The sequence below is a fragment of the Anas platyrhynchos genome, chromosome 3 (assembly GCF_047663525.1).
Source record: "Anas platyrhynchos isolate ZD024472 breed Pekin duck chromosome 3, IASCAAS_PekinDuck_T2T, whole genome shotgun sequence".
Taxonomy (NCBI): Eukaryota; Metazoa; Chordata; class Aves; order Anseriformes; family Anatidae; genus Anas; species Anas platyrhynchos.
This window is the reverse complement of record NC_092589.1, coordinates 46,978,176-46,992,566: the sequence shown is the minus strand read 5'-3', so window position 1 is coordinate 46,992,566 and position 14,391 is coordinate 46,978,176. Positions and strand designations below refer to the sequence as shown.

Sequence of the window (14,391 nt, the reverse complement as noted above, 5' to 3'; positions counted from 1 at the left end):
GGAGAGCCCGGCAAGGTCACCGATGTTATTCAGTAACCATCCCCAGCTGTTTGGGGAGCTGATATGTGGCTTTCCCCTGAGGACAGTCTATGTGCCAGTCCAGCAGTGCCTGCGCAGGTGGATGTTTGGGATTCCACAAGGGATATTTGATCCTTGTCCAGCCAACCCTGATGGCTACGCGTCGGCTTGGAGTATTTGCATTGCAAGGTGCCAGATGAATGAATGATCAGAGAGATTAAAATCTGCAGGTGCAGCCAGGGTTGTCCCAGAAAATTCTCCACCTGGCTCTGCCAGGGGACCTGGACATGAGCCCAAAAGACCCCACCTAAGGGTCCAGCGGCTGGCCTGGCCTGCAGGTTGTTCAGTGCCTGTTTTTTCCATGGAGATTACCAACAGGATAATTCTTGGCATTTGTCATATGGAAGGCCTTAGGCTCTATCTTAGTTATGGTCTGGTTATGCCAACTTAACTTTCATAGACTCTTGATGCCAGAAAAACTTAGGATGGGGTGGGAGGAGAGTTTGGCTTTTTGTGCAAGTCCTTCGTGTGAAAACAAAAACCGCCAAACAGGCTTAATTTTATTACATGATTTTTCTTTCCCAGCTTTGGCAAAGGACTGACAAGCACAGGACAGGCCAAGGGCAATTGACCCCTGAGGGTGAGCTAGAAGACACGACTTGACCATTGTCCCAACCTCTGGGGACAGCCACGGGGAATTGGACGTGTGGTCAGTCACAGCTGCTCAGTGAGGTGATGATCGCTTTCTGGCTGGTTCTGCTGGGATCTTGTTTGCTTTGCATTGGTGATTCACCAGAATGCAATTGCAATGAGCCTGATAATGAGTCCAACAGGCACTGATAGGAGCAGAGGAGCTATTATGTTGATTCCTAGGGAGATTTTCTGAAATTAGTTGTGTAAACAGGAATGGTCAACATTCACGTGGGTACATCTCATTTGAGGTCAATAGGGATTGACATGAATTCCTCCCTTGCCATACAAGGACCACCTATTATTAACAGGCTTTTGCATGTATTTCCTAAGAAATTCAAACCCAGCAAGTTACTTTAAGTGGCTTTGAGACAGGTGACGTCAGATCCATTTTAAATGAATGGGTGTAAATCGTAAAGTTTCAGTCTAAAGCTGGCTTTAAACACAAACCATTCTGTTTTCCAGATAGCACCATCGGAGTCCAAATTTGGTGCAGTTCTTTCTTGTTATTCTTATGAATTCTGAATATCTGAAATAATTTCAATATGTACTATAACTTAATTCTGGTTTTATACAGGCATACAATGTATGAATAATGAATTGAAACAATTGGAAAGAAAGATTCTTAAAATTGTTATTAACTCTGGTTTCTCAAATATTGTCCTAAGTCTTCCCCTAAGGAACAGAGAAGAGATTCCAACTCCACATGATGGAAAAGCTTTAATGCAGAGAGCTCTCCACAGGACTGTTTTCATTTTGCAGTGTATTTTAAACATATGGACAGGGCAGACTCTTAATTATTTCTTCTCCTTTTGGCTCAGTTCCATATACAACTCAGCGAATGTGGAGCTCTAGAGACTATTCAGTGGACAATAAATGGCTCTGCATTTGCTGAGTGCTAAATAAAAAAGATGAAAGGGTGTTGTGACTAGCTCGCAAGGCACTTGTTGGCCCACAAAAAACCATCCTTGCCCTTTCTTCCTCCAGCTGCTGTGTCTTGACGTGACTAGAAGGGCATCCATGGTTTCTGAGGGACACGTGCAGGAGGATCTAGTCTCAAGTGCCGCGATGCAGTGCGGTCAGCAGGCACAAACCCAGAGGCTGCAGAAGTAGCTAACATCCCTGCCTGCTGCCTCACTTAGGCTACACAGCACCATGCCTGCAGTGAATGCTGGTGATGTCAAACAGCAATGGTATCTGTAGTGGAAGAGGTGATAGGTGAGCTCTTCTGGCTCTGAGGGTGCCCTTGCCCGTGGGTCAGTGGCCTCCCACAAAGGAGCAGAGCTTGTGCTGGTCTTTCACAGCTTTCCTCTCCCCACAGCATCTTTCTGGCTATTGCTTTTACCCCCTCTGCTCCCCAGCAGTGCATGCTGTGTGGTGCAGAAGGTTAGTGCTTATCTTCATCTCTGGGGACCAGCTAATGCATCTACACTTACCAGTGGGTCCTAAAATTCAATGAATACTTAATTACCGCAACGTTTGTTCTGTAAGAACACTTTTATTCTGTTGCAAAAGAACATTTCTCAAATATAATGGGATGAGGTCCCCGCCTGATATCATTGGTAGTCTGAGCATGTAGCAATAACCTGGAGAAAAAAGAATGAACAGAAATAAACTGTTAGAGCAGTGGTTTTAGATGACATAAAGGAATGCTTGTGTTTTTTTGTGCTCGTTACTAGGATAACACATGGGGAAGGAGGGGAGACCCACGGATTAAGGAGGCATTATTCATTATTAATTGTCTATTTTACATCATTACAACTGCTCTGAGATCTAGTTGTAGCTTGTATCCAGTAACAAATTAAGCTGCACAACAGCCCTTTGAAGTTAATTATGGAAGACCGAGGGTTATACACCCCTGGCGAGGATAGTAGGCTTTGTTTTGCATTCAAAGAAATGTGGGGAAGGTTTACACCAAGTCTAAATTTATTGTCCAAATTAGATGCATTCTCAGGATGGTGATAAGCATGTGTCACAACACTTAGATCTGCATCTCTGATACCCTCCTTTCTCTCGACTGTTTCAGGACAGAGAGAAGTGGTGGCCATATCAGCTCCAAATCTTTAGGAGTAGCTAGGACTCTGAAAAATGTTCATATTCGCTGTGGGTTTCCATGCCAAGAAACTGAATGCAACCTTAAACTAAGCAGATGGAGGCCCTTCCCTGTCCTCCTTTCAGCTGCTCTAGTCATTTTTTTTCTAGAAAGAGCCCCTGCTGATGTGCCTATACCCGGTGCTGCTGCCTGCTGGACACCCTGGCACTGCCAGCAGGTTTCCAAGGACGTGCCCAGCAGGACAGGATCATGTCCAAGAGATGTTATCTCGCTAGGTCTCCTGTGCCACCCACACTGCAGTGCACATGGTCAGTGGGGACCGTGACCCGCTGGGAGCAAAGGGCTGAGCCCCGGGACAACCCCAAGCCTGCTGAGAGGGAAAGAGCTGCTTTGCTGGGACCCTTTCCTGATGCAGCTTACTGGCTGCTGACAAGATGGCATGAGAAAGACAGTGAAAAAAGTATCTGAAGTGCAAAGGCCTCAGTCCTGCAGCCATATCCAGGAGTCACCACACATCAAGGGCAGTCTGTCCACCTCAACGGGGCAATGGACATGTGTCTCACATGTGTGTAAATGCCCATTATTTGCATGTCTAACTAGCTTTTCCAAAGCTTTTCAGGCTTCAGGAAAGGTTCATGTGTTTGTTCTGCTTTGCGTCTGAGTCAGACATAACTCCTGAGCACTCAGAAGGGTGGCTCCATTCAGTCCCTTGGGATGTGCTCTCTGGGATGTGCTGGCTGGGATGTTCTCCTGCCACCGGGCAAAATGAGCAGGTTGTTTCCAGCCGTGGTGATTCACCAGCTTTTGCTTTAGAAATGTATACCCTACTTTGCCCAGGGATCTTGGAAAGCACACAGGGTGTTTCCCAACTGGGACTGTGTCAATGCCAATGGGATTTACCAAACCTGTCCATCTTGCCTTCCCTTCCTTTTGCTGCAGGATTTCAATGTGAAACATCAAGTGAGCCGGAATTAGGACTGAGTCTCCCTTCCCCTCCATGTCAGGGCATGGTTACAAGGCAGGCTGTGCCCTCCATGTACCAGGAGCAGGCTCAACCACCCCACAGCATGGCTCAGCACAGCGCAGCACAGCTGGGGAGCCTGCTGGAGGTGAATGCAGATGGGGAAGCACTTGCAGCATCATGCCCTCCATTATTACAGCCAGGCAGGCTGGTGATTTGCAGGCCGTTTTTTTTTTTTTTTTTTTTTTCACTGCGCTTTAGCTTCTCACCCCTCATGAGATTTCAAAAGGAAATGAAAACGTAAAGCCGGAGCGCTGGCAAGTCAAGCTGGCAGCAGTGAGCAGCTGCCCGCAGTCTGCAGTGCCATCCCTGCCCCCAGCCTCCACCAGCCCACGTGCCAGGCTTATTTTGATATAGCCTATGTTCTGATTGTGCTTTTATTTTCCCCCAATTTTCTACCCATAGGCAAAATCCAGCTCTCATGCCCATGTGGCACTTTGCTTTCCCCCAGCCCAGAGCTCCCACTGATGGGGTGCAGCATCCAGCCCCAGGATGGCTGTCACCATCCTTGCTGAGGGACAAGCAGAGTGGCTTCCAGAAATGCGGAACAAGATATTTGGAACAGATACAAAAATGTAGAAATGCAAGACGGCGTGCATATTAGTTTGGAATACTGATTAGATCCAGAAATAAAGGGGTAGAGGAGCCAAATGTGCTGGGAAGCCAGTGTTTTGTCATTTATTATTCTTCAGCTAGCTTGACTTGGAAGATGATCTGACTGAATGCTTAAGCATCGTGTTGTCACATACTGGTGCTGCTTGTGTCAGAGGTTTTGGCTGAGGACCTACACAGGAGGAGTCAGCGGGGAGCAGGCGTGCCTGACGCAGACCCGTGGGAGCAGGGCAGGGGACCAAGGACAGCAGTAACAGCCCACGTGCTGGAGGCACCCTGAGGCATCTGCCAGGAAGGACCCTCACCCCTGTAGGTCCTTAAACTCTGGCAGTATAGCACAGGGTCAGGAAAAGCAGCCACAATCTATGGAGAAAGCTCTCCATGGGAATATTTTTTGCTAGGAAAGTGGAATATGGAAAGGTAACACCTGAAAAGTCCTGGTCTTGATAAAAGGTTGCTCAGGGGTGATCTTGCCCTGGGCTTTGCCTTCCTCTCCCTCCCTGCCCAGTTACCCGTGCACACTTGGCTGCTCACCAGGTGTTTCTCAGGGCTATCGTTTAATCCGCCTCTTCACCAGCTTCTGCAGTGTCCACCCAGAGCAAGGCTGGCATGTTAGCTGTTATCACCCACTGGAAGCAAGGGGCCCAGGGGACTTTGCTATTTATATCCAGAGTTTCTCACTCTGCAGACAGATTTCTCACCTCTCTTGAAGTGTCACTGGATGAGCACCAGTGTCACTGTGACATGGGGCATTCTCAGTGTGTCAGCCCTAAACTCACAGGAAGTCCTGCCTAGAAAAATCGGTAACTGCACACAGCAGGGCCGGGTTTGCAGTACTGCAGTGTATGTCACTGGAGAAAAAACTACCCCTAGTTTCCTTTTTAATTTGTTTCCTCTGAAAAAAAAAAAAAAAAGAAAGATGCAGCAAATTGAAGGAGACACCTGAGTAGAAGGGAATAGTGGCAGAGAAAGCAAGCAGCAGAGCTCCTTGCTATGTGTGAAGGCAAAAAAATATATTGTGCAACCTCTTCAACAGTGCTTTAAATACTCTTTTAAAAACATACTTATTTCATTTGCTGTGCTTAGAATAGTTTGACATTTTATTCTGGTCCAGTTTCTCCTAACAATACAGTACTGGTGCATAAGACAGGTCAAAATAGTGTAGTCAGAAGGAAAAGGAATACTTTTCCTGGCATCCTTGGCAAATAGTGAGCTTGCAGAAAAGGCAGAATATTGTGGAGGGAATTCTAGTGCAGTTATGTACCTAAAGTCTTTGAGCAGCACATGGGAGTCATTTCACTGATCCTTCAGTTATGCCAATGTAGTAGCAATATTTGTCATCAGAGATTATGAAGTCTGCTCTATTTAGAAGAGTCACTTTTGACAATATACATTAGGTAAAAGGGTGTAAAATCAGTCTTAGGAGGAGATTTTTATCAATATATAATTAACGATACAGACTCATGATCACCTGGGGACCGGGTGCTTAAAGCACCGTGTGCATGCAGCTCACATTACAAAACTCTGCAAGAGGGATTGAGGTGAGTGGGATGGACGGATATATATCCTCTTTGCCTGGCAGCAGGACTGGTCTAGGAATGAGTTTCAAACTCTGTAATCATATCTACATCTTTCATTCCTACAGAAGGCTGACAGATTAAGGGATGTGATATAGACTCTTCTGTCATAATAGAAAAGGGCTTATATGAGTTTTGCAATGAAGATATGATAAAGTTCTAAGAGGGCTGTACAATTTTATGCTAATCCTTGGGAAACAGATCAATATCAAGGTAAAAGGCATAATGTTTTTGCAAAAGGAGGGATCAACGCAGATGTACTCAGATGAAAGGCAAGGCTACAATCAAGTTGCCAGGTGATGCTTGTAGTACAAATCAAATAAGAAACGATTTCCTTTTGCATGCATGGTAAGCTTGTATCTGTTCTTCAAAAAACATAAATGTTAAAGCTGGAACAGTCGCATTTGATTGTCTGACCTATCTGAACTGTTTAGTACATCGGGTCTTTGAATTGCTTATTGCTCAGTGTTGGTGCATGGAAATATATATTGCCTGGAGACCACTCATATACACTTATGGACATCATTACAAAATTAAATAACTTTTAATTATGCATCTCATGCAGAATTCATCAGTGATAGTGGATATTTCAAACAAGAGTAGGTCTTCCCCTACTGTAAATCCATACACAGCAGTAGAATAAAAAATGATAAGATGAAAAAGTATGAGTATCTAATTTGGAGTGAGCACAGTAATTGAAAATGATGGTTCCTTGACTGAAAACAATTGGATTTTGCAGACATGCCCGGAATCTCATACACTTGTGTCCTTGAAAAACATATTTACTGAGTTACTGACTAGTAACAGCTTGTAAATTAAGAATATTTCTGATCCATTTTACAGGGAAAAAGAGGGAGCAGAAGGGGGGCCTACAGGGAGGACCTGGTTTGGTGGAGGCACTCCATGTGTTGTGTGATTGCGTATCCTCATTTGGCGAACACAATGACAAGAAGAATAGGGGTAGAGATTAATATTGGCCTTGACACAACAGATTAATTCCATAGACACAACAGATTATTTTCTTATAGCCCTGGGCTACTCCTCTCCTTCCCTCCGAGTCCTCCTGCCAGGGCCGGCTGCCCTCATCGGCCCACACGCGTCCCGTTCTCCTCAGGCTTGGGGATGGCGACCAGAGGAGCACGGGGAGGAGAAATATCTGGCACCCCCAGCACCCCAACTGAGCAGAGCCGAGGGGAAATGCCGAGAAGCAGTGGGCAAGGAGGAGGAGGAGGCCGGAGAGCAGGTTGGGTGGGCAGGGTGAGGAGAGGACCTGGGAGCTGGGCCTTGAGCGGAGGGAAGGGAGCTGTGGCAATCTTTGCCCCGGGGGCACGGCAGGGCTGTGTGCTCACTGTCTGTCAGGGATTCCCACATCAGATATGCTCGCTTGACAAGTCAAAAGGCATCTCTGAAAATCTCCCCCAACAGCCACAGCCCTGCAAACACTACAAGGTCGCTGAATATGCAGCAGGTAATGCAGCTATCTCCATCACTATCAAGTCTGAGACAGGTCTGAAGTGCTGTTTTCCCAAGCTCGCCCTGCGGAGCCAAGTCAGCTGAAGGGGAGTGGGCTGGGTGCTGCTCCTTTTGTTCCCAAACAAATGCTTCTAAGATCCTGTCAGATACACATCTGCACACACAATTACACATCCATCACCAGCAACTTAATTTGAGGAGAGCAGCACAGGTGTGAGTGGAGCACCTGTAGCCTGCACATTATTTTTTACAAGCTTCAGCAAATAAAGCACTCCATATTCCATGGGAGCAGCTAGGTCGAGTACTACAATGTCCCCTGCCTCACCATACAAGCACTTTCAAGAGGGTTAAATACTTTGAATTTAGGGACCCATAATTCTGGGTTTAAGTGAGCATATCCTCCTTTTCAGCCTACAAATTTTGTACAAGCAGGGAAAAAAAACACACATGGGAATTTGGACTTTTTCCAGGATTTGCAGATGTCAAATAAATTTTCTCTCATCAGACAGCTTCACACTGGGTAAAGTCATTATACACCCCCCCCCCCACGCACACACACACAGTCCTACAGTAACCATGCTCATGGCAGACCCTCTGTGTCAGTGCTGCCCAGTTGGCCTGCAGTTCCTCAGCAAGTCCCGCATGTTGCTGACACCCCTGATTTATGGCACTTAGCTGTACAGCACACATGTTATAAGCTCAGTTTGTCCCAAATTCCACAGAGTTATTACATATTGGTGTGGGATAAGTGCTATAGGTCTGGGACATCTAATTGACCCTGCACGTGTATTTCATACCCTTATTTCCACCCAGGATTCCCTACCTGAAGAAATAGGAATCATTGATGAATAGCCTGACAATATTAGAGGCACCACTGGCATTCCACACATCCTGTCCAATGCAACCCTAATTTAGCTGGGGGCAGGTGGAGCTGGCAATGCAGTCCTGAAGCCTCCACTGGCTCATGCAGGGATGCACTGCAGGGGATTGCTGGTAAATCAGCAATTGATGTTGCTGGTTATCGGAGAGCGCTCATTTCCTGAGATCTGTGAAGTGAAGACGGTAACTGCTAATAAACAGAATGTTTACTTAATTTCATCCACCCTTTTAGTTAAAAAGGAAAGGCAAGAGCAAAACAAACAGTGCTAAATGTATTATGATGGGGTTAGCTAATTGAACTCTTTGGCAATTTCAGAGGTACGTAACTGCACAGCCTTGCTGGTGGCATATAATTGCATGTTTACGCAACTGCGTGAGGCAGCAGAAAGCTGCATGGGCTGGAGTTTAGTCAAGGGTTTCATTCTGTGAGTGAGAAACATGTCTGGTAATCCCTCATAACTTCAGGATTTTAAATAACTTATTCCAAACTTATTCTTCATTTCTGGGAGGCCTTCTTCTTGTGCCACCAATGTGTTTTTCAGTGAGGTTTTGCCCCCCCAAATCCTTGAACAGTTGCTGCATTCACGAGCAAAAAATGGGGATGCATTGTGCCTACTGCTCAGTAATGACTATAGTAAATTAGACCCTGCTTTGGTAACTGCCCCAGCATAGCTGGGTCTCTAAGGCTCCAGAAGGACCAGAGCATATATTTTGCCCTACTAAATCATTGGCATGACTGGGACTTCCAAATCCAACAACACACCAACCTACCTTATAAACAAACAAACAAACAAAAAGATCCCTCCCCAGATAAAAGTAAAATGTGCTTTGCATACTTTTTTTGTCCTAGTAAGTCAGAAAGCATGAAGTTCTTGCAATGTTAACCCCAAGACCTTCTCTGCTGGCTGCAAATTTCCATACTCATCTTTTAGGAGGAGGATATATTTTGTGCCTAGAGTGTGACGGGTGAGCAAAAACAAGATACTTCTGAGGAAGTGTACATTGCCATTTTAAATATAAGGGCTACTGTGGTGAAAGCTATAAATTAGATTTACAACAGAAACAAAACTTGTACTGGCAGGAGATGGCAAATTCCAGTACTTGACAATGAAAAATTCTCTCACTATGGGGAATCCAGTATTTCTCCCTAGTGAAGCTGTGTTCAAAATCTGAGCCATCGCTTGATTTAATCTCTGAAAGAAGCCACTATTTGCATCACCAGCTGTAAAAAGAATGTGGATCTGAACAGCACTGAAGCATCCAAATGTCAGGGTTAACCTCAAGATTTCTGTTAGTCTGAAGTCTCAACTGGACTTCATCTTCCTCAGAGAAAAGATATTTTGGCCCAATGTATTTCTGCTCTTCACAGAATCACAGAATCACAGAATTTCTAGGTTGGAAGAGACCTCAAGATCATCGAGTCCAACCTCTAACCTAACACTAACAGTCCCCACTAAACCATATCCCTAAGCTCTACATCTCTTGATAAACTCAGTCATATATCCTATGAACTAAACACAGTTCCCCTCTGGCCAGATGATAAAGTTGCAGACAACAAAACTCCTTCGGATGTCTTCAGGGAATTAATCTATATAAGGCTGAGCTCAAGGGTTCGGGTGGGCCTTCCAGATCTTGCCATTCCCTGAAACAAATGGGAAGCATGAAGCCAACCTTGTTCCCATCTACCTGGGGGCCACAGAGGTGGCTGGTGGGTGGACATTTGCCACTGCTTTGCTGCAGGTGCCCAGAGGCACTGAGGGGTTTCAGGCGTGGGACAGGGCTGCACTGTGCACCTTGAGCACCTGACACAAACCGAGACCAGGCTTTGAGTCACTAAGGAGCAGTTTTGTTCAGATCTCAGCTTAGTGTGTCACCATTCTCAAGCTCCTTGACCAGCCTAAGAATTACCATGGCCTTGTTGATCTTCCTCTGTAGACTCTGTTTTGGAAAAACAAGAGTAATAGCCAGGTTTCAGAACCACTGTTTCCCTAAGCATTCAATCTGCTTTTGCCCTTCAACAGGGTGTATAGGTCACAAGTTGTATTATTGTTGTTATTTCTAAATTAGCTCTTCTAGGTGTGTCTCCTGCCTTTTATAAATGGGAGTGTTAATGTCTTGCAACTGAGCAGCTATCTAGATTTTAGGATTTTTTTCTGGTTGCTCATGCCTATGGCATCTCCGCCTGCACACAAGGCTCAGGCAGAGAGAATGAGCCCACTGCTCACTGCTCACTCCCCCTGCAATGCCTCCTGTGGGCTTGAAGCTAGTCCGAAAATGGTAAATGAAGGATGAAAACGGAGGGAATGGATAAAACTGGAATCAAGGAGCAGAAGCTTAGCTTATAATACAGAATATAGATGAGAGGAAGCTCAGCTCTCTTTCAAGGCTGTAAGGCATTGGATTTTTTAGTCTGTCTCCAGCCTCTGAGAGATAAAGGGCTTCTCATTGGCGTGGGCAGGATCCCCCACCAGAAGAGCCCTTCCTGCTGCCTTCTGGGCAGGCTGTGGCTCTCCTGACGGGGAAGGCAGAGGCAGCTCCCAGCGTACCCAGTGACTCTGCCTGTTGTCATCCGCCCCAGTGCCCAGGGACTGGCTGGGCGAGTTCATCAGCTCCTGCTGCTGGCCAGAAGATACTGGTTAATTGCTGCTGGATTGTTGTGTGATGAGCAAGCTAGATAAGAGAACTATTAAGCACTGTTTCATCACCACCCCCAAACCAGTACACCAGATACATCCTCTAAAAGTACTGTTTCATCCCAAATCTCATAAATGTATCTGTTTTAAACCCCATCTGCTGTTATAGCCTTCCCTTTAATCAATGGGAATGAATGGTCAGTGCTAGATTTGATAGCTCACATATAAATTATAGTGTAGTAGTATCTGGTAATTACCCGGAAAAAAAGAAAGAGGTAAGCACTTTTTTATATATTCAGTGCGATCAGATACAATAATGATTATTCTAAGCCTTCAAGCCAATTTCCTTAATGTTTTCCCCATAATGCATTAAGACTTCCATTCAGCAAGAAATATAAACACATGCATAATCCCAGCGTAACAATCGGCAGCTGCCTGTGTTAACCATAAGATTAATGCCTTGCTGAAAAAAGGCCTCAGAGACCCAGGAGCAGTGATGCTCAGTAGACTCAGTAGCAGCACACAGTTTCAGACAGCAGGTGAAATCCCACCCACCAAAGACAGTGGGCAGCTTCAGTTTATGTCGTGTGGTAACTATAGGCTTAAATTTTAGTTGGCTAAAATGGATAATGTCCTCAATGGGTAAGAAAGCTGTTCCTGCCCTACAAACAATGTATGTGTCCTTCCCATTCCCAGACTTGCAGATTCATGGGGCTGACTCCTAGGAACACATGATGTTGCCCATGCATCCCGGCTGTCCGTATAGCACTGAGAATAACAGGCATTGATTTGCAACATTTCAAAGCCCATTTTCAGGTACGGTCCCCAGCATTCTTCTGTGTATTCTGGAAGATCAGACGGAGGAAACAAAAGGGAGATACAGGGAGATCACTTCAGCAGTAGCCAGAGAGGTCATTATCAGCATCCCCTGGTTTCTTGCCCAGTGCCAAGGCCATCAGATCCACGTCTCCCTTTGCTCTGCCACCCTGCAGCACCCAGAGCAGGACTTTCCAGCAGTGATCAATGTGGCGTGGGAGGTGCCGCCTCCATGGGTGGGGGTCATGTTTTGCAGGGCAGAAGAGGCTGCCCTGCTGCACGGTACCCACCCTGCCACGGTGGTTGCACCCATGCCCAAATGCTGGGCAGGAGGAGCATTAGGGCAGCAGACTCTGTCACTACCTGTTATCTGCACAATTGCTGGCAAGGTGATGAAGGGATTATTATGGGATTGGATAAAATACATAGGCCACCAAGATAATCATGATTAGGCCATACTCTCTGCCAAGTGCATCCTCACAGCACAGCTAGCCAAAAGACTGGAAAGTCATTGTTTCACTTGGGAAAATAGTAGAAATATCTGGAACCTGCTCTATCTCTAAGTTTTGTTGGCATTGTGGGAAGTCCACAGTGATAGCTCCTACAACTCCGTTAGAATCATAGAATCATAGAATCATAGAATATCCCAAGTTGGAAGGGACCCTTAAGGATCATCAAGTCCAACTCTTGACACCGCACAGCTGGTGCCCCATGGCACTTTGCTGAGGGAGAAGTACTTCTGTTGTTGTGGTTCGTTTCACTGGGGCCTTGCAAGAGAATTTTGCTACATGTCCCTCTGTTAGGCTGTACAAAAAAAACAGCGTCCACCTTTCAAGGGCAAAAATGACTCCACGAGACATTTTAATCTCAGTGTAGGTCTGCCAGATTATTATCACTTATAATTAGTTCTCTAGATGCTGTGACATGCCCCACTTTTTCATCTGTAAAAATACTGGAGAGTTGTAAGAACAAGGAGGGTTTGCCAAGACATCTGTATCAAGATTTGCAGTGTAGACAAGGAATAGGTATCCCGCTTGGGAGGTTTGCTGTGTTTAAGCCAAGCCCATTCTATCTGCACTGTATCCTCTATAGCTATAGCAGAGTTGTTTCAGCACTAGCTTTAACTCTTCTTTTTTTTTTTTTTTTAAGTATAATAACATACATTTTGAACTCTAATGTCTTTTCACTTTGAGTTGGTGACAAATTAACTAACAGAGAAAAAGGACTTACCTTTCAGCATTTTTCCTGTTTAATGGTTTGCCCCACTTCTCTTTATAGTAATCTAAACACCTTGGAGTCTGGACGAGCTTGTTGCTTCCTGTGTCCCAACACCCAGAGCATTAGTTGTACTGAGCTTTTTGTACCAGCTGAGCCTAAGAGCCAGCATATGCCTCATGCTGAACCAGCTGAATGTAACTGTTATGATAAACAAGCTGACATATAAATGCCATTGCTTGCCAAATACCCCACTAGCCTAGAGAAAAGCTCTCTGCTCTCTAGGCTGCAGAAGGGGAGAGCAGAGTCTGAGAGCTGCTTAAATTCCTGTGCAGTTCCTCACTCTCACCACGGGCTTACAGCACACACCCCACCCAGACAACAGCTTCGGAAGAGCTGTGCTCCTTGCTTTAACAGCTGCCTTGGTGGAATTGTTTGTTTTGCTGCCTAAAATAGAAATTAAACTAAAGTAATGTTGGCTACCTTTTCTGTGTTAGTTTAAACAGCAGCCTACCTCCTTATAATGCAGATGTTTTTGTCCCTCTCTGCTGCTCCCTAAAGGCAGTGGTGATGTTCTACCTACACGGTTCTGCTGTTAGCAGGATGAGCCTGGACCTGCTGAGGTATCTTTGCAGGTTCCTAATGGCATATGCATGAAACTTGGCACTTTTTAATCAGACTTATGCAGAAAAGCAAAGTCTTCACTTTTTAAGGGCAGAGAAAATTCTCCAAGGCATTTTAATGTCAAGGCAGGTCATTCAGAATAGTATTAGCTCTAATTACCGCTCTTGCTGTTCTTATCTTCCTTACCTGCAGCCCCTTTCTTGACTGAGACAGTATGAATAATAAAGTGTTTTCTATCTCATTGCGTCAGTTTGTTGAGTAGCATAATCAGGGACACAGTAATACACGGGCTTGGAGTGCAGAGTTTGACCCAGGTATTGTTCACTGTATCTGTGATTCAGCATTCGTTAATACCAGCTCTGTATCTACCACACCATCTGGCAGCAGAGGTTTAATCCAGATCAGAAGCAAGCCCTCAACTATGTTTCTCTCAGGTTAGTAATTGCATACTTTAGGGAGCCTGTGCCAGTTTGCACCATGATCATGACCCGGACACCCTGGTGTGGAGTTGCAGTTGCCCTCTCTTTCTGCTTTCTGGTTGCCTTTGTGTGATTGAAGAACATTGTCCCAGCTACATCGAAAGAATCTTTGGAGGTGGCACCTCCAGGGACCAGCCTCCCAGTTTTAAGGCCAGCTCATGTGTTTCTACTTGTTACCTGCAAAAGGTCTATAGGAGAAGCTGAGCACTATGTCCAGCAAGATATTTCCAAATCACTTCAAGTAACAGGATAAATCTACACCTCACTGCGTCCCTACACCTGTCAGAGATGATTCACACAG

The 14,391-nt window shown here is 45.5% G+C and overlaps 1 long non-coding RNA gene across 1 annotated transcript in view; it reads right to left on the bottom strand.

Annotated features, from left to right (window-relative positions):
* The window catches only part of LOC140002167 (uncharacterized), a 34,391-nt gene extending 20,964 nt beyond the window's left edge, over positions 1–13,427 (bottom strand). The window contains exon 1 of the long non-coding RNA XR_011808298.1: positions 13,003–13,427. This is a non-coding gene — a long non-coding RNA (uncharacterized lncRNA). The remainder of the gene's footprint in view (positions 1–13,002) is intronic.
* Positions 13,428–14,391: the final 964 nt, after the last annotated feature.